Source organism: Myxocyprinus asiaticus, chromosome 24 (genome assembly GCF_019703515.2).
Source record: "Myxocyprinus asiaticus isolate MX2 ecotype Aquarium Trade chromosome 24, UBuf_Myxa_2, whole genome shotgun sequence".
In the NCBI taxonomy this organism is placed as follows: domain Eukaryota; kingdom Metazoa; phylum Chordata; class Actinopteri; order Cypriniformes; family Catostomidae; genus Myxocyprinus; species Myxocyprinus asiaticus.
The window spans coordinates 11,759,906-11,781,289 of record NC_059367.1 but is presented as its reverse complement, the minus strand read 5'-3'; the positions used below and the strand labels follow the sequence as shown (position 1 = coordinate 11,781,289).

At 39.9% G+C, this 21,384-nt stretch overlaps 1 protein-coding gene across 1 annotated transcript in view; it reads left to right on the top strand.

Annotated features, from left to right (window-relative positions):
* The first annotated feature begins 7,582 nt into the window (after positions 1-7,582).
* Positions 7,583-21,384, top strand: part of bcar3 (BCAR3 adaptor protein, NSP family member) — a 130,407-nt gene continuing 116,605 nt past the window's right edge. The window contains exon 1 of the mRNA XM_051652771.1: positions 7,583-7,767. The gene's annotated coding sequence lies outside the window, so the exon portion shown is untranslated. The remainder of the gene's footprint in view (positions 7,768-21,384) is intronic.

The window sequence follows — 21,384 nt, the reverse complement described above, 5'->3', positions numbered from 1 at the left end:
TATGAGGACATTTCTAGTGTCCCCATAATTCAAATCGCTTAAAAAACATACTAAATGATGTTTTGTTTTGTTTTTTTATGTAAAAATGCAGAAAGTTTTCTGTGAGGGTTAGGTTTAGGGGTAGGGTTAGGGGACAGAATCTATAGTTTGTACAGTATAAAAATCATTATGTCTATGGAGCGTCCTCATAAGAATAGCCACACCAACATGTGTGTGTGTGTGTGTGTGTGTGTGTGTGGGCAGGTTTAAATGGTTTACGAGGACATTTTTAAGGTTACAAACTAGTAATTACAAGGTTATTATGCTATAAATGTGGTTTATGAGGACATTTCTAATGTCCCCATAATTTAAATCGCTTAAAAAACATACTAAATAATAGCTGCACCAACATGTGTGTGTGTATGTGTGTGTGTGTGTGTGTGTGTGTGTGTGTGTGTGGGTGTGTGTGTGTGTGTGTGTGTGTGTGTAAAATAGGCTTGAATTGATGCAAAAACTACATCAGATTAAAAAAAACACAATAGTTATCTCTAACAAACAAAAAATAGTTGACTCAAATTAAGCTTCATTTTTTATTATTCTTACTAGTTTTAATTAAGTTACATATAATTTATATGTATATGCTATATCTAGTTTTAATTCTTATGATTAATGTTGTTGTTTTGTTGTAGCTGGTTGATTATATTTGTGATTTGTGCAAAGTCACCATTAGGGTGATTAGTGCTACCTCTGATGAACTTGGAGTCCAATAACTTTAAGTAATTCGTCTCTACTCAATTGTACTTTACAAAAGTGCAGATTAACGTGCACTAAGAAGTATTGAGGAGCAGGAGCGTTGCAAGGGTTGGAAGCGATAAGGGGCTTAGCCCCCAATTAATTTTCTGAAATACGTTAAAATGTCAGTGAAGGATAGTGAAAACTATACCAACACATTCTAAAGTCAGCATTTACTACATTTTGAACATTTTGAAAAACACAATTGTAACACAATCAGACAAGTAATGGGTGTGGTGCTAAACAGTTAAACCTCACTATATGCCTGAAATAATAATTTTAACAGGAATATACAACTTAAATTACAATAATTGTAAGATTTTGGTATATGGCATTATTTACTGTACTGAATTAGTGCTGGAGAGCAACCAATGAGCTGCCTTCCAGACGCTGACCCCACTGACGCTTGATTTGACTAAAAAAAAAGAAAAAAAAAACAAAAACAAAAAGGAAAAAATGAAATTAAGAAGGAGAGAAGAAAATAAATAAATTACTAATATTGGTTTGTTTACATGGCATGGAGGTAAATTACCTACTCTAATGTATTTACATTGTATGGGTGACTATTCACTTGTTAACTTGTCATTTGTCTTGGTATTAAGATTATTTTAAAAGGAGAGCAAACTCTGTGTGATTCAGTGTCTTTTGTAACAGGGGTTCCTTGACATTAGAACTTCCTTAAACTCAATGACAAGTTTAATAGCCACTTTGTTTATAATTGTTTCATTAGAAAAACTATTACAGCATATACTTTTCAGTGGATAGATACTGTATTTATGTGGTCAATTGGAATTTGGTTTGGCCTCTTCCAATAAATGTATTGACAAATCAAATTTGAGAGATGTATTTTAAAATATTAAAATTCTATTCCTGTAATAGTATGCATTCTAAACACACACACACACACACACACACACACACACACACACACACACACACACACACATACACATGTTGGTGCAGCTATCATTATGAGGACTCTCCATAGACATAGTGATTTTTATACTGTACGAACTATCCCCTAACCCTAACCCTACCCCTAAACCTAACACTCACAAAAAACGTTCTGATATTTTTACATTTTCAATTAAACATTTACATTTACATTTACATCTATTCATTTGGCAGACGCTTTTATCCAAAGCGACTTACAAAAGAGGAAAACATAAGCGAATTATCTTAAGGAGACAGTGGTATGAAAAGTGCCGTATTACAAAGTTTCACTAACATCAGAATAGTATTCAAAACAGAAGGTACCTTTAGGTAGAGAAATGGTAGAATTCCTAAAACTAATTGTTGTTTTGATCAAACTAAAGTTGTTTTGTTTTCAGAGATCCGATTGGTTCTTTCACTTCTGGCTGATAGAAGGAGACTGTGAATGGGAATGATTTATCTGGTACATTTTACTAATTGTGCAGGGAAACATGACCTCTGGCCAACTTATAGCATCTTACCAAAATAAGCCAAAAATATTTTCTTAGAACAAGAAGTCATTTTAGGAGAAATAACTGATCTATTTCATCACACAGCATTAAAAGTTTTATGCTTTAAAACTTTTGTGCATGTTCTTCACAGTGATGAAATGTCATGCCCTGAGGCTTTATCTCTTCAACCAGATATTAAAATAGACATGTTGCAGCTCAGAAACACTGCATGGGAAAATATAATAGGCAAACCAAAATGCTCTATTTTTAATCAGTATCTTCAGTATTAATCTAAATGCACTTTCAGCTGCCCTGCAAAGGGGATTTTCAACACCCTTGCCAGTGGAGAGCCAAGCCATTCACTTTTATCACAATCCAAGCTGACCTTTTGTTCAGCCAGGCTCAGATGAATCAATGACATTTATTGTGACATTAATTCATCATCGGTGTAATTTATCATCTCTCGGGGTCATTGTGTGCAGGCTTAGTTTTCACTGATCTGTGTACTTTGTCTCAAAGCATGGATGAACAGATCTGATCGAGCAGGGAGCAGGTGAGAGGTGAAGTCTGTGGCCTTTACAGGAAACACAGCTGAAAAGACTACACACACAAACAACAGGCATCTTCTGCTGTGCTCTGAAGGAGTGACAAACTTCTCCACTCTCATTGTTTTTCTTTGTTTGCACAGGCAATGACTGCATTTATGGACAATTTTGATAGATGTTTACTGTATCATTACTTTGGCAAAAGAACACATCAAGACACACACAAAAGCTGTTTAACTGTGGTTAACTGTTTGTATTTTTATGAAATGATCATGAAGCTAAATCTAAATCATGAAGTATGTTGGAAATAGTGTATCATAATGGGATGATATATATCAAGATGATTTGATGACAACTAAAGACATGACAGGATATTGTTGGATTAGGGGAAAGTTGGGTTTCAGAGGGTTTCTGGGTACCTTATCCCATGGAGCAGTTTTTCACTCTGTAATGAAATAACTTATAAGGGCTGGACTGTCCAGGGGCAATGGTGCACTGTCTTCTCTGTTTGCTGACAGAACAGCCCACTCCCAAAACCCAAACCCTACACATACAGAGACATTGCTATGTTTACTTACAGACTTGCCCTGGTCATTTATGCTTTCTTTCTATATCTTATACATTGAATTTCTTATAATTATGTCTTATTTATTTGGGTACATATACAGTGGTCTGTATTTGGACCCATACACTCTTAAAAATAAAGCTAGGATGATTTCATAAAGAACTTTTGGTATCTATGGAAACTTCCCATTGTACAAAAGTTTATTTGTAGTACAAAAAGGTTCTTTTAAAAAATTCTCTCATCCTGTGGTTTAATCCATGTCTTCTGAAGCGATCTAATCAATTTTGGGTGAGAACAGACTAAAATATAATTCCATTTTCACTGTACATCTTGCCATTGCAGTCTCTAGGCACGATCATGATTTCAAGCTTGATTATTCTTCCTAGTGCTTGACCTATGTGCAGAGCACTAGATGGGTCTAGGAAGTGTAATCGAGCTTGAAATCATGATCGCCAAGGAGACTGCTGATGTCAAGATTTATAGTGAAAGAGGAGTTACATTTTGGTCTGTTCTTACCCAAAACCGATTTGATTGCTTCAGAAGACATGGATTAAAACTCTCTAGTCATTTGGATTTATTTTATGTGGACTTTATGTGCTTTTTGGAGCTTAAAAGTTTGGTCACAATTCACTTGCATTGTGTAAACCTACAGAGTTGAGAAATTGATCTAAGAGACTTTGTTTGCGTTCAGCAGAAGAAAGAAAGTCATACACTTACTGAAGTCTGTAGGTAAATGTTGGGTGTAAGTAGCAGCATGTAGTACAATTGAACGAAATTAATTCTCTTTTCAGGTGAATCAATACAGAGCTTCTGTTGCAGTACCAACTTAGTCAGGCCCTCAGAGGTGATGACCAAAGATGTTGTGGGTGCAACTTTCTCCCAATGCAGAAAACAGAAAAAGTACCCCAAACAATACCACATTTGTTGTGTGCCTCACAGAGCTCATTGTGTGTCTGCTAGTGAGCTCTCCACTGGTTTCTCCTGGCACGATGGGCAAACAGCCCCCCACCCTGCCTCTAGATACAAGAGATGGGTATGCCAGGCATGTCATCTGCTTGTCTCTGAATGACCCAACTGACATAGCTGTATTTGTAAAGCTAATGACAGTAGGGCTGAGAGAAAGGCATGATTATGTGTTCACTTATGTAGTCATTATGCCTCAGTGCTCCTGTCTACCAGGGCAGGAGAATCAAAAGGAAATCTGAGACACCATGCCAAAAGCTCTCATCTTTTGACAGAGAGGAAAGCCATTATATAGTGATAACAGGGCAACTCATCCAACAGTCTTTTATGAGAAATCTCAAACACAGTCTCAAAAGGAGCTCTTAAAAGAGCTCTTAAAATTCATACAGTATTTCATCATCAAAATTTTCTCAGACTGGTTAAACTACATGTTCTCTTGCAAATTAACTTTAAGGCTTTATCTTCCACTACAAAATCTGTACTCTCTTTTCTTGCTATTACTTGACACTTATTTAAAAAAATGTATTCATTTATTTACACATGCTTTGTGAAACAGATTGATGGATTTATGTCATCATTATGACATTGTGTTCATACAAACACAAACCAATAAATTGTTTACACTGCAGGCAAATTTAAAAGTGGAGAGGGACAGCTGTGAATTTATTATGCAGAAATTGTGTGAATTCATGTGAATTCATCAAGCAATAGAATAAAATTAGAATTAAATGCATATTCTGGGTTCAACACAGGTTAAGCTCAATCAGCATCATTTGTGGCATAAAAATGATTTGATTACACAAAAATAATTTGGACTCGTCCCTCTTTTTCTTTAAAAAAAATCAAAAATCAAAGTTACAGTGAGGCACTTACAGTGTAAGTGAATGGGGCCAATTTCTGGGGGGTTTAAAGGCAGAAATGTGAAGCTTATAATTTTATAAAAGCACTTACATTAATTCATCTGTTAAAACTCATGTATCATTTGAGCTGAAAAGTTATTTAAATCTTTATTTTTACAGTCGTTTTAGGATTTGTTGACATAACATCGTCATGGCAATGAAGTTGTAAAATTGGCTATAGCTTTACACAGAAAAGATTAGTAAGTGATTTTATAACATTAACATAATGTGAACACACATATTGTTTATATCTTGTGGCTATTCTTTTGAAATAGTGAGTATTTTAACATTTACAGATTGGCCCCATTCTCTTCCATTGTATGTGCCACATTGGAACCCAGATTTTTTCTTTTTTTAAAGAAAAGGAGGGAGAAGTCAAAAAAAAAAAAAAAAAAAAAAAAAAAAATATATATATATATATATATATATATATATATATATATATATATATATATATATATATATATATATATATATATATATATATTTGTGGTAACCAGTATTATGCCACAAATGCTGTTGATTGAGCTTAACTTGTGTTGAACCCGGAATATTCCTTGAAGTGTACAAAAGTCAAGGTGGTCCTGCGAATGTTTCATTTAGAATGGTTGGGGATGTTTTCATGATTTATTATTGACCTTAACATGCATTGCAAATGTCATTCTAAAACACAACAATTCCTCTTCAAAATGTAATCAGAGTCAGTAATCAGTCCATCACTTCAGCCATGATTTCAAATATTAATGTTCATCTGTGCATCAGACATTTCACTCACAGGCAATGTGCTGCATAAGTGACAGCCTAAGGTCACATCTTCTGCAGATCAATATTCAGAACACAGCTGAGTTGGTGTTGGCGGACTGCCCCGCAGCAGCCTAGTATTCTAAGTGCTGCTGACTCTGTCCACAAACAGCTTTAAATAGAAAATAAAGGCCATTCTGAAGATACAGTGTTTTGGTGCAGGAGAGAAAAGAAAATAAACTCTTTTTTCCTTTTTTAATTAATTTCTTATTACAGTAATTATTTTTCTAAGATTAATAAGATTCAGGATATGAGGCTTTAGATTATATATTGCATGGAGCAATATGCAAAGATGGTTAAAGGTGTGTGCTGGTAACTGAAAAGTTCAAACCTGGTGAATGGAAAATATGAAATTGTAGGCAGATGCATCTTCTATGAAAAACTGTGACCTTTCACACGTGTATAGCTAGACCTTGGACATACCTGACTATTCTAGATATGATACTTTAACCACATATCCTGTGCTATACCTTTTCTCAGAAAAACGTAGACTATTCTGTCTATGCCTGGGACAAATTAAAATGATTTACTTTAAATACAAATGCAAATAATTATTGATTCTAATGACATTTGCACCTCACAGAGCTCATTGTTCCACTGCTGGACATTCGGCTTATGCATGTACTCATTGGTTGTCTAAAATGTTTTCCTTTTTTTATTGAATGATATAGCTTACGACATCACGCAAACATATGTATTTGCCCAAAATGCACATTATTAATCCACTGGAAACGATGTCCAGCGATGTCATTGGCTTTAGTGAAAGTTGTAAGAATTCAAATGAGTGCAGTCACAGGATATCATACGAATTAGCCAAATTTAGAAAAGTCGTACGAATCCTAACGATTTCGCCATGAGAGTGTGTTGGCATAAGCTCATCCTTTTTATTTACTTTCTGCACGTCACGAAATAATACAATTATTTTCACGTTTAATTCAATTGTCTGCTGGCTTTCCACACACCAAAACCATAGAAAGAGTGATCAAACTACAACTGTGCCCTTGAGCAAGACACTGAAAGGGGAATTATCCCTGCAATGAGTGTTTACTGTAAGGGGCCGTTCACACCGAACACGTTCATGCGATAAAAAAATAAAAAAATAAAAAATAAAAATAAAATAAAAACCTAGAATGCAGATGTCTCGAGAGGCGTTTTTAACAGTTGACGTTCTTTTTAACTTGACACGGCGTCTAAAAACGTGGCGCACCCGCGCAAAATAAATAAATATATATTGATATATATAAATAAATAGACACGGCGCAATGGTCAATAAACGTCCATTTAGCCCATGTTTACATAGGACAACAATTCAAAAATAGCAAGGACGAACGCCAAAACACGTTCGTTGCGAAGGGCTCCTAGGTCACTTTGGATAAAAGCGTCAGCTATGACTAATTAAATTAAAACATTTTTAAGTAAAATCCCCGCTTCTATCTCGGAGATGTGTGTTGGTCAGTAATAAAATGAAAACAGCGTAGAGACCTTCGTTGATCAACTGTTTCGTTCACGAAAGTTTCAACAGGCTGTGCCTCACGCGCTTGCAGTGAAGACCTGTCGACGAATTCTAGTGAAAGCGCGTTCACGGCAGGCGTAAAGTCGTCGCATCCCTCTCAAGGATTTGGCACTAGTCAGCATCACTCCGCTTTCTTCACAGAGGAGGACAGTTGCAGGCAGCAGGGATAACTCAAGCAGAATGAGTGTTTGGCATTTGAACTTCTAGTGTCTGGTTTACACAGGTGATTTAAAGAGAGCTGAGTAACTCTCAAGAACGTCAGTAACATCAGGACAAACGCTTCAAGGTGAGTTTTGCAACTATTTTGTTAGTGTTTTGATTAGCTTTTGACTTGCATAAAAATTGGACTAACAATGATGTGATTAGTAGCCTAATTTATAAAGCCAATTAGATATGACATTATAACTTTGTAGGCTGTGTTCAGTTTATAAATGCGTTCTGCTTATGTTTACATTTGGTTGTGGGAGGGCATGTGCATGGTTAAACATGAATATTCCTCTTTCAGAAAAGTGACCTTATTTAACTGAATCTATTCTTCATGAGTGACAGACCCATTCTCACTGATTGAACAAGTCAGATATTTCTTTTTTTTTTTTTTTTTTTTTTGTATCTTGGAACTTGTATCTACACTAGAAAAGGCATTTTGTATCTTGTGTAACAAGATAAGGTGTGCTATTTTTGCATACCTTCTCCAGTTCTCCCTTTAATTACAGTGTGTGTTGCATTAAAAAAGCTTGGAATAGATTAGAGCTTGTTTTTGCAAGTGAGTAATGTACTGATGCAGTATCGAGAGGGATACCAGGAGGTTCTTCAATTAGAAGAGAACGCTCTCTTCACCTTGAGTCTCCTGACATTGGCTGAATGCCTCACAGGTTCAGTCAAGACATGCTGTGAAACGAAATAATCTATCCTCTTGGTTCCTCTGTCAATTAAGCGTTTCTCTTAGAAATAAGTTGGGTCAGATTTTGCCCTCTGTCAAAGTTCTGCCATTGGGTACAAATAGCATTTATGGCACGCTGCTGCTTCAGGAAACTTCCATTTAAGAAATTAAATGTGTTTCCAACTGTATTGGAATCCAGAGCCCAAATTATTTGAATTCAGTGTGCCTCTTTCTGTGGAGGTAAGTGTACTGAAGAGAAAGCGAGAGAGCATGGGAGAGAAAGAAGAAAAGAAGAGTTGAATAGCCTCCAATATCATTTAGCTCTCAAACTCGCCACAAACTACATTGGCATGCTGAGAGCTTTCTTATGTGGTCTTTCACATCCTGATAAATGCCACCGAAAGCATGCTCCGCCATCTGGGATCATATATTTTTGCAATGTGTCTAGCAACAGTGTTTTCCATACCATTAAAAAGGCTACAGAACCCAGGTTGCTGAGAACATGCATTGACTTGTAGGATTCTGAACTTTTGACCACAGGGTAGCCAGGTGGTACAACTAAATAGAAGTTGTACTGATTATGTGCTATATAACCATAGAAAAAGTAAGTTAGATTTACTTTTTCTCTCATGGGCTGTCATTAATGTGTATAGCCATGTTAGTCACAAAGTCAAAAAGCATCTCTGATCTAAATTAAAGGTGAAGTCTTTTTTCATATAAAATATTTTCTCTTATTCTGTTTATTTTAGCTTTAAGTGCAGCGATAACGGTAAGCGGTAAGCCATTTGTAGGTTGATTGCGCGGAAAAGATTTTCCCAGCCCAAACGGCTCGACATAGCAACATTGGCTCAACCAATGGTGTGAGTTTGGGACAGGACTATCTGTTTAACAACCAGTGGCAGGTGGGGGGAGTGTTTGGGAAAATTGTTTGAAAACTTGATTTTTGCAATTCTGTTTGGTGACATTAGTAACCCAGAAATTACACACTTCACCTTTAAAGAGCACAGACTGTTCGCTCTGCAGAATTTCAAATTGAGAGGGCTGATCGATCAAACATTAAAATAATTCAAACAATTAAAACTGAAGGATGTATTGTGTTTGGCTTATAGGAGCTCACAGACTGGACAGCTTATTTATTTACCCTACTTAAAATTCAATTTGAGATATTGATGGTCCTGTGCTGTTTAACTTTGCAGACACAAATCAATACCAAGTGGTATTATAGTCTGTGGGCGCAATGTGTTTGCTGTTTCTATGAGTTTCCTGCAACTGTCTTTTCAAAGCCTTTACAAAGTTTCAAGGGAAGAACTCTGAACGAACTTTGGAGTTAAAATGTTCCACTTGACCGCTGACCTAATGCACATTTCTCAAGTTACAAAGCAGGCTATGTTTCCTATCTCTGCAATACTGTATATAATATAAAGTGTCCAGAAGACAAGCAGTGCTTCGCTTATAATGTAGGAGGCAATAAGACAACGTTTAATACAGAACAAATATTGAACCACTTGAAATAACTTTTTCGCTTGATTAAAAAATAAAGGAATCATAAACCTAGGATGTCCAAGTCGGATCCTGACTTTGTCCTGTGGGACTCATAACAATCTTTGGGGTCATATTCCCAGATTTTATTATTGAGTTTAATTTGGTTTGTTTGTGGAATAAGGTTTATTGCATGCAAGCTGAGATCAGATAACAAAAAAACAACATCACATATTTTTTTTTTTTTTTTACAAGTATCTTAAAGTATCTAATAGGAAAGTGATGTGTGTAGAAATTGCATATATTACATCAATTAAGGATTCTTTTGAAGTTGCTTTCCATAATAAATAAAAGACCATTTACTGCACAAATTAAATGTTTAAGATTTGCCCATTAGAAGCAATATTTAATGTGATCTTTATAGACGGCATTGAAAGAGATTTCTCTCTTCTCACACACATACACACACACACACACACACACACACACACACACACACACACACACACACACACACACACATAGACACACATATGTTGGTGCAGCTATTATTTAGTATGTTTTTTAAGCGATTTAAATTATGGGGACATTAGAAATGTCCTCATAAACCACAGCTATCCTGATGAGTGCAGCTATCCTGATGAGGACTCTCCATAGACATAATGATTTTTATATAGTACGAACTATATATTCTATCCCCTACCCCTAAACCAACCCCTCACAGAAAACTTTCTGCATTTTTACATTAAAAAAAAAAAAAAAAAACATAGTTTAGTATGTTTTTTAAGCGATTTGAATTATGGGGACACTAGATATGTCCTCATAAACCATATTTATAGCATAATACCCTTGTAATTACCAGTTTGTAACCTACAAAATTGTCCTCGTAAACCACCCAAACCCACTCACACACACACACACACACACACACACACACACACACACACACACAGTAAACCAGAGCCCTCTAGCCACTGTTTACTGTATTCCAAACAGCTGTAATGGCAAAAGTATCTGGCAAACTGTCTTTGAGGATGAATCAAGCCTTGCCAGAGAATGTTATTAGCCTAACTGTGACATGAGATCAGAACTTCAGGCATGGCCGGAATGCTGTGAATCAGAAAGGCACTTCAAGGAAGACCATCCTCCCCCTCAGGCAGAGCAATGAAACAAAACATGCTGAGAAACACGGGAGCAGTGCAGAAGGATCATTAGATCATTAAAACAGGCTAATCTTTGACCCATACTTAGATAATAGAGACCATGGGTATAGTGTAAATATTGGGTAGATAGTAGAGATGCATCGATCCTACTTGGTAGTGCTCGTATTGGGCAACACTGTGGGGTATACACTCTTACTTGGTATCGGTGTCATAATAATTTGTCATAATAATTTGTCAGAGTACGAGTATATTAACATAATGATGTGGTTGCACATGCTGTGCATGGCGCTTCTGAGACAAGTTTGAAAACACGAGAAACATTTTGGTGTTTAAACCATTCAAATTTAGACAATCAGTTTTAATTTTATCCATCTTTACCTGATATATATATGAGTCTTCTCTCACATGCTTGCACTCTCTCTCTATCTCTCTCTCTCTCTCTCTCTCTCTCTCTCTCTCTCTCTCTCACTCTCAGCACACGATTTGTTTTGTTTTGTATTTGTTTTGGCTTGTTTTCCAATGTAAATATCTAAAACCCCTTTAAAACAATGTACATTTTCTTTAGCAGCTATACTGCAGAGGATTGTTATCTGAGAATGCTGAATATAATATTAAAAATACAAATATTTTAAAATATCTAAAAATCCTTTAAATAAAGATGAATTCATCTGAGAAGCAGCATATAAGATATTTAGACTTGCTTTTAGAGAGTAGATCTTGAATATAAGTATATTTTGTCTTTACTGCACTGGCAGAATTATAACCAAGTGAAAAATACACTTATATTCAAAATACACTTATGTTTAAGATACATTCTCTTAAAGCAAGTCTTAATATCTTATGTGTTGCTTCTCGGGTAAATGTATCTTGTTTTAAGGATTTTTAGACAATTTTAAATGGAAAACAAGACAAAAACACTTGAAAACAATAGGATTTTTTGCAGTGAATTTCTTTACTGAATTAAACTTAATAATATACATTTTCCCCCTTAATTCAGTGAATGTCATTTAGAGGTATAATTAAAAGATGATTTTGTCCTCTTTATTGTTAGTCAGCACGTTTAATATAACCTTTTAAGTCGGGGCACAAGCTGAATAATCGGTTAAGAGCTAATGATTAATCATTGCAATAATCACAGAATAGTTAAATAATCGTTCTAATAATCATTAGATTAATCGATTATCAAAATAATCATTAGTTGCAGCCCTAGTATCAGTGCATCTCTAGCAAAGAGTATTATTGTTGTATGTTGCTGTTTCTGTTGCTTTGTTTGCTTGATTTGAGACCTTTAATCAGTACATATTGACAGTGGGGCTGATGTCACCATCAGCACAATGCATATTCATCATACTTGTATTTGTTTATCCTAAAACTTGTTCATCCCTAAAGGAGCAGATCACCCAAAAATGAAAATTCTGTCCTGTATTACTGCATGGCTAGCTTTTTTTGGAACATAGAAGTTTAAAAAAAAAAAAAAGAAAAATTAATAAAAAATCACTGAGATCACATTTCCCCCCCATTCTGATGATTGATTTTAACATGAACTGAAGGTCTTGACCCATATATGCTGATTTTATGTATTGCACTGCTGCCACACGATTGGCTTATTAGATAATTGCATGAATAAGTAGGTGTACAGGTGTTCCTAATAAAGTGCTCAGTGAGTGTATATAATAAAAGTTACAAAAAACATCATAAAACCACAATTTAACCATATTTATATTATATTTTAAGCCTTTTGAAGCAATGTTATCTATTTTTATGGTGAACAGACTGAAATTCAAGTCATTATTCACTGAGTATGCAGCAGCCAAATAATATGACTATGGCTTTTATTTTCAGTCTTTATTTTTGCAATTTCATTTAAGCCCTCAGAAATTACACACTGCAGCTTTAATTAATGCGAGAGCAAACATGTCCAAAAATCATTCAATCCTCAATGTATGAGGCCAAACAGACAAATGTATTTTTATTGCATTAGAATTCTTTAAATGTACTTAAGGTGAGCTGTTTGGCTCGTTGTGAAAGCAAAGATTAGTAGGGGTGGATGGGGAGAAAGTGGTGCCTGCCTCCTCTTTAACTCCCCACTATTAGTGACGTTAACATGAGATAGAGAGGACTACCAGGACAGAACCGTTTTCTGCAAACCATCTGCTTGCACACTTTGAGTCTCACATGTGAAGACAAAATGACCACTGTTGTGACTGATAGCTATAAAGAAGCAAAATATCTTAAAAATGTGGCGTTTGAATGAAGGGAACATGTAGACGCATTTACTCACACATGAATATAATTTTTAATCAGGTTTAGCTGACTCAATGAGTCAAAATTTGCTAACACATTTTCGAAATGTCTGCTTTTTGTCTTAGATCCTGCTTCTTTATCTCAGAGGGTGTTCCATGGCTTTATCTGTAACAGCATAGCCTATATATCATCTCTCTCTCTCTCTCTCTCTCTCTCTCTCTCTCTCTCACACACACACACACACACACACACACACACATACACACACACTCATATATACATCCATCACATATTCAAATCATTCAAATCACATATGTAACATTACTTACAATACACACTTTTCATTGCTGCAAGTCATAACACACACACATGCACGTGTGCACATGCAAAATCATCATAAATCAGCTCGCAGTGTGCTTTCATCCATGTGTGTGTTGATGTGTGCAGCCTGAAAGCTCTTGACTTGCAAGATCTCCCACATGTGTCGATCTGGAATACGTGAACCCGAAACAATGATGTCATTGAGTTCTGGGTTCAATCTTCACTATTATCCTGAAATCTGACAGTTCAATGCTGATGTCCAGTCACGTTTTGCTATCTCATAATGGACTGACATTGTTAATCAGTGGTATTAAGATCAAAAATAGCCCTATCAATCTTTTCATCTACAGCTCTGCTAACTCTCTGTGGCCTGTTCAGTGTGTAGCTTGCTAGTAATATAATGTAATATAACCCTTAAGTTAAAGGAATAGTGATTTTCAGTGAATAAAACTTGGAATATAAACTCACTTTGCACTTTATTAGGAACACCTGTACATCTACATATTCATGCACTTTGATAGTGTGTTTTATCCTTTTTGGAGCTTGACAGACGTGGTCACTATCAACTGTTGTTGTATCGGAAAGAACTGCATGACAATTCTTTAAAATTCCTCGTCATGTGTTCTATTGAAAAAACAACACAAACCCTTAATGAGTTCTGCTGTTCTATTATTTTCTATGTTTATTAGTGCAGGTCACCATATCATTTAACTGAAACAAATATTCCTAGTGGCTCCATGTGATGAGCAATAGGCAAAAGCATCCGGAGAAGAGAGAATGGCATGGTTAGACTTTTGATGAGGTTTAGTATATAAAAGTTCTGCATGTGCATTGTTCACAGATCTGGAGAGAACTGGTAATATTAAAATCTGACTTCGGTTACGTCACAGTGTGTATACAGAAAGTGACTGTTGCTAAAGTATGAAAAGGAATTAAAATTTTAGATCTGCTATACCATGCAGGTGATTAATTCAAGTAGTTTAATTTTGAAGAATGTAGATGTAATAATTTTGAATAAAGCTTTTCATGTTAAATGAATAGTTCACCGAAAAATAAAAATTCTGTCATTGTTTACTTACCCTATAATGTTAAGCCAAACCCTTTCTTTCTTCCATGCAACATAAAAGGTACATTTTAAAAAGTCTTCACAGGGTTTATCTAAAAAAATGACAGTGAACTTTGACTCTGGTCTGTCAAGCTGAAAGACATCATAAAGCCACCGTAAAAGCGCTATGTATAAAATCAAATAATTCATAAAGCTCTAAAATAAAATATGGAGGCTACGGTACGTTGCTAAATTAAATCTTCTCTGGTTCTTATCTCATCTTGTGACCAAATGTGGGACATGATGTCATGAGTTTTTTTTCTTTCCTTTTTTGGATCTTGACAGACAGGAGTCATGATTCACCATCATTATGGCAAATAAATAAGACTAAGAAAAATTTACATTCAGAAATAATGTCAGATGGGTGGAGCAACAGTAAAGTGAGAAAATAATTACAGAATTTTCATTGTGGGGTAAGTTTTTCCTTGTTAACTACAATTAGAATTGTAGTTTACTTCAAACTTATTCTGTTTTGGGAAGAAAAAGAAATAATTTACTGTAAAATAACTAAAATTCTGCTAAAGGAGAATGAAATCAAAACTATAAAGTTAAAACATTAGAGTGCCAAAGAGCCAGGCAGTTCCCTTGTTCCTTTCCCTCCAAAACCATAGATCTGCAACCACAACAAAGGAAACAGGAAGTGGGCTTCTGTGTCCCAAACAGGATGTTCAAAGCAACACAGTGTGTGACTTCACGTGCCTCAAGCCCACAGCATGCAGTAATTATTTCCTCTTGCATGCTTTTTCTAATAATCAGGGCCTTTTTTGGAGCCATGTTTCTCTTTTTGGTGAATATATATACACACCTCATGGTTGTAACAGTGAGGTGAAAGGATTATGAATATGTCAAGCCAGACCTTTATGTCACATTACTCATGCAGATATCTAAAACAGTTTAAATCTGTAACGATGTGGTAAATGAAGAGATGATGACGATGACGTGATGAACCCAAGTGCAATTTTATTTTTCATACGTGGACCCAAAACCCTAACTACAAACGTAAACTAAACAAAAACAGGAACTTGAACAAAACATAAACGTGAACTTGACTCATGAACTTGACTTGGCTATACATAAACTTGACTTGGCATGACAAAACAACAAGGTTACATACACAATACCTGACGAGAGACAATGGCAAACATGAGGGCTTAAATACACAGACATGGGTAACAAGACAACCAATGAACAGACAGAACGTCCTGGTTACTTGCGTAACCTCCATTCCCTGATAGAGGGAACGAGACGTTGTGTCGATGTAGTGACACTAGGGGTCACTCTTTGGAGCCCGAGACACCACTGGTCTTTGATAAAATACCAATGAAAATTGGCGAGTGGTATCTGCATGCCACTCCCCCGGACATACGGGTATAAAAGGAGCTGGTATGCAACCACTCATTCAGGTTTTATGCTGAGGAGCCGAGACAAGGTCCGGCCATTTCAGCGGGTAGTTCAGCGTTGTGGCAGGGGGGACACAACGTCTCGTTCCCTCCATCAGGGAACGGAGGTTACGAAAGTAACCATGACCTTCCCTATCTGTCACTCACTCGACGTTGTGTCGATGTAGTGACACTAAGGGTCCCTATACAAAACGGAGCAACTGGCTGAACTGTGTTACGTGAACTGGTGGTGTGTGATGGGCAGACATGCGGGGAGCGTGAGGTCCGAGAACCACATCTGGGTGAGCCAGTAGGGTGCTACCAGGACGACCTGCTCCTCGTCAGAGTGGTGGTGGCGTAGTGGGCTGAAGCACATAACTGGTAATCAGAAGGTTGCTGGTTCAATCCACACAGCCATTAACATTGTGTCCTTGAGAAAGGCACTTAACTCCAGGTTGCTCCAGGGGGATTGTCCCTGTAATAAGTGCACTGTAAGTCGCTTTGGATAAAAGCGTCTGCCAAATGCATAAATGTAAATGTAAATGTCGTCCTCCCTGACCTTGCACAGAGTCTGTGCAAGTAGGCTCACTGGGGGAAATGCATATTTGCGCAGGCCAGGGGGCCAGCTGTGTGCCAGCGCGTCTATGCCGAGAGGTGCCTCGGTCAGGGCGTACCAGAGCGGGCAGTGGGAGGATTCTTGGGAGGTGAACAGGTCTACCTGTGCCTGTCTGAATTGACTCCAGATCAGCTGGACCACCTGAGGGTGGAGTCTCCACTCTCCCCTGAGGGTAAACTGCCATGGCAGCGCGTCTGCTGCAGTGTTGAGGTCGCCCGGGATGTGAGTGGCTCGCAGCGACTTGAGGTGCTGCTGACTCCAGAGGAGGAGACGGCGGACGAGTTGTGACATACATTGAGAGCGCAGACCGCCTTGGCGGTTGACATATGCTACCGTTGCCGTGTTGTCTGTCTGAACTAACATGTGCTTGCCCTGGATCAACGGCCGGAACCTCCGCAGGGTGAGCAGAATTGACAGCAACTCGAGGCAGTTGATGTGCCAATGCAGCCGTGGGCCCGTCCATAAGCCGGCGGCTGTGTGCCCATTGCAAACAGTGCCCCAGCCCATTTTAGAGGTGTCTGTCGTGACCACGACGTGCCTGGAGAAACGTGAGGTCGTTCCAAGGGCTGAAGAGGCGGTGACAAACCGGCGTGATGACCACGCGATGTGTCCCATGGCGCCATGCCCATCTCGGGGCTCGAGTCTGAAGCCAGTGCTGAAGCGGTCTCATATGCATCAACCCGAGCGGGGTGGCCACCGCTGAGGATGCCATATGCCCCAGGAGCCTCTGAAAAAATTTCAGTGGAACCGCTATTTTCTGTTTGAATGCCTTCAAACAGGTCAGCACTGACTGTGCGCGCTCGTTCGTGAGGCGCGCCGTCGACGAGACTGAGTCCAACTCCAAACTGAGAAAAGAGATGCTCTGAACCTGGAGGAGCTTGCTCTTTTCCCAGTTGACCCGAAGCCCTAATTGGCTGAGGTGCGAGATCACCAAGTCCCTGTGTGCACACAACACATCCCGAGAGCGAGCTAGGATTAGCTAACCGTCAGGATAGTTGAGGAATGCGAATGCCCACTTCCCTTAGCGGGGCAAGGGCTACCTCTGCGACCTTCGTGAAGATGCGAGGGAACAAGGACAGACCAAAAGGGAGGACCCTGTACTGATACGCCCGACCCTCGAATGCAAACCGCAGGAAGGGTGTGTGTCGAGGTAGAATCAAGACGTGGAAGTACACGTCCTTCAGGTCTACCGCTGCGAACCAATCTTGATGCCGGACGCTCACTAGAGTGCATCTTTGTGTCAGTATCTAGGATGGGAGTCTGTGTAAAGCCCGGTTCAGTACTCGCAGGTCCAAGATTGGCCGCAACCCACTGCCTTTTTTCGGTACAATGAAGTAGGAGCTGTAAAACCCCATCTTTATCTCGGCCGGAGGGTCAATCTCGTCAGACGTACCGGCAGGTGGGGCCTCGCGGTGGGGCGGAGCCTGAGGTGCCACACCGTGTCGTGGCCGTGCTGAGTTCAAGGACATTGAAGTATTTACCTGGCTCCTTGTGACCACCCCCGGAACAGCCTGGGATGGGGGAGGAAGAGGCCTGTCCTCGTGACCCATGGAGACTGTCACATCAGGGGCGGATTTGTGCCACAGCTGGGCGCTCAGGGGCGGGGAGACCGCCGCTGGAGCGCCAAACCTGCCAAATAGAGTGGTGGACGGTGGTCGTGATGATGGCCGTGCACACTGGATACATGACCCAGGGAACAAGAAAACCACTCTTGCTGAACTCTTGGGTACTGCAGCCACTTGGGCATGCAGCGCAATTAAATGCAAAGGTAACAAAAGATTCTCCTCCCAGCCCTCGACCGGGGGATGGAGTGGTCTGCTTACCAGCTCCAGAGCAGCGGGTTTTGTCATCCCTGGGTCGCCCGTCTCAGGGGTGCTTCATAGCCTTTCGCGGGTTCTTGGCGGCTGCGAGATGGGTGGCGTCTGCTTCATGCGGTGGGCTTTATGCCAGGGCTGGGCCACAGGGGCGGGCTGCGGCGGAGCCGGTGCAGTCACTGCAGGGGGACGCCCTTGGCGACGAGCAGACAGGGTGCGGGATCTTGAGACGGGCTGGGGCAGGATGTGACGGATAACCTCCATCTGCTGCTTCACTGCTGAGAACTGCTGGGCAAAGTCCTCGGTGTCGCCGGACTGGCTAACTTGAGAAATGGGGGCAGCAAGGAACCGTGCCTTGTCGGCCTCTCCCATCTCGACCAGGTTGAGACAAAGGTGGCGCTCCTGGACCACCAAGGTGGACATCGCCCGCCCGAGAGACCGAGCCATGACCTTCGTCGCCCGGAGAGCGAGGTCGGTCGCCAAGTGCCAGCTCCTGCATCAATCCCGGGGCGGAGCTACCCTCATGCAGTTCCTTTAGTGCCTTGGCGGACTTGCAGGAGAGCCATGGCATGCAGGGCAGAGGCAGCTTGTCCAGCAGCACTGTAGGCATTGGCCGTCAGAGATGACGTAAACCTACAGGCCTTGGACGGGAGCTTTGGGCACCCACGCCAGGTGGCGGTGCTCTGTGGGCATAGGTGCACCACGAGAGCCTTTATCCACTGGGGGGATTGCTTAATAGCCCTTGGCCGCCCCACCATTGAGGGTAGTGAGGGTGGGGAAGCTGAAAGATTGGCACCGGGCAGTAAAAAGTGCCTCCCACAACCTTGTCAGCTCTTCATGCACTTCCGGGAAGAAAGGAACGGTGGCGGGGCGTGGCTTTGAGCGCCGCGAGCCCAGGAACCAATCATCAAGCCGTGAGTGTTCAGGGAAGAGCGGAGGGTTCCACTCTAGCCCGATGCTCGCGGCTGCCCGGGAAAGCATGTCGTCATCTCTGCGTCAGCCTGTGACTGGGCGACCACACCCGAAGGGAGGAGCCCAGCTGAGGCTTCCGCGTCCGACTGGACAAGCCTGCTCTCTGATGCTGCGCTCGAGAGCTCATCACTTTCGCGGGCTCTGAATAAGAGGTCAAACTCGCCGTGAGACGAGCCGGCGGACTCATCCGGAAGCCCGATCGGGGCAGACGTGCGTGCTGGGGAATGGGAGGTCCGTGGGGGGATACCTGGTGGAGGTGGTCCTATTGGGGTCCCCAAATCGCCCCCAGTGCTAGCCACGCTGGCCTCATACCTGTGGGTAGAAGGACCGAGGCGGGGAGCCTCTGGGGTGGCTTGCTTTCTTACGAAGGTAAGCCGCGACCGCATCGTTGCCATGGACATGTTCTCGCAATGAGTACAAGACCCATCCATGAACGCTGTCTCCACGTGAGCAGTGCCCAGACACGAAAGACAGTGATCATGACTGTCAAAAGGCGAGAGATAACGAGCGCAACCAGGAATAACACACAAAGGAAAGGCATCTTTAAAAAGACGCATCTTTAAAAAGACATTCCGTGTGTGCTGCTCTTTTAGAGAAATATACTCTTTTAGAGAAATATACACTTTTATTTCTGCCAAAGTGCCCAGGGGCATTCTCTGCAGTGCACCAGTGCAGAGGAGGGAGAAGCCGCTGAAATGCACAACCAGATACAGCAGAGGTGAATGAACAGTCATGGGAATTCAGCTCAGTGAGCATGACCGTTCGGCTCCGAAGAAAAAATCTGAATGAGTGGTTGCATACCAGCTCCTTTTATACCCATATGTCCGGGGGAGTGGCATGCAAATACCACTCGCCAATTTTCACTGGCCTTTTATCAAAGACAAGAGGTGTCTCGGGCTCCCAAGGGTGACCCCTAGTGTCACTACATCGACACAACGTCAAGTGAGTGACAGATAGGGAACTATAAACAATATAGCAAGACTAATAAACTTAAACCAATGACAAACTAGAACTGATAACAAAGTAATCAAACAATGAACCAATGGAAACAAGACACATGAACAGGAGAAAACACATGACAAGATCACATGAGGGAACAGGAAATCACATGACATGACAGGAACAAGAACTAAACTTGAAAATAAAGACATAAAAGAACATGAACAAAACACATCTAGACGTGACAAAATCTACTATATAGTAGCAACTCTAATCTCATTCTGGAGCATGCAGTAAACAAACAGATGATAAATGTTTGCTTAAAGGAGTACTGGAGGAACATGGTAAATGGAATATAATCTCGTTCAGGACTTTATCAATGGTAAAGATTCACAGCTTAGCTGGGATATGTGAAAAAAAAGAATTTCACTGTATATGTGCAAATGTATAATGTGTGATAAATAAATATAATTATAATTATTATAATTAATTATAATTATTATTACATTGATATGCTTGTGTGTGTGCATACTAAACCCTAAATGGGATTAAGCCATGTTAGGATGTTTATGCAATGCAACATTGCTTTCAAGAAGATTGGATGCAGATGCATGAGATCCATGATCCATTGGATGAAAGTCAATCAAACAACTGTACTTCATCAGCAGCAGCACCATCATCATCATCATCATCATCATCATTTTTGAAGTAATAGAAAGATCATAAACTTTTATCTACTTTACAGGCAATGAAAATAGTTTACATAAATAATAATAAATTATAAAGTATCCAACATAAACATAGAAATTGGAATTTCTGGTGAGATCCTTGTTTTGTTGTGGAGGATGTGGCAGAATGTCTCCTTTGGCATTGCTGTGACATCCACTAGGGTTTATATTAGGCAACTTTTAGGCCCTGTTTCCACCTGGTATTAAGATGTGTCTCGGGTGATCCGATCACATGTGGTCAGGTGAGACACATCGCTGTTTAC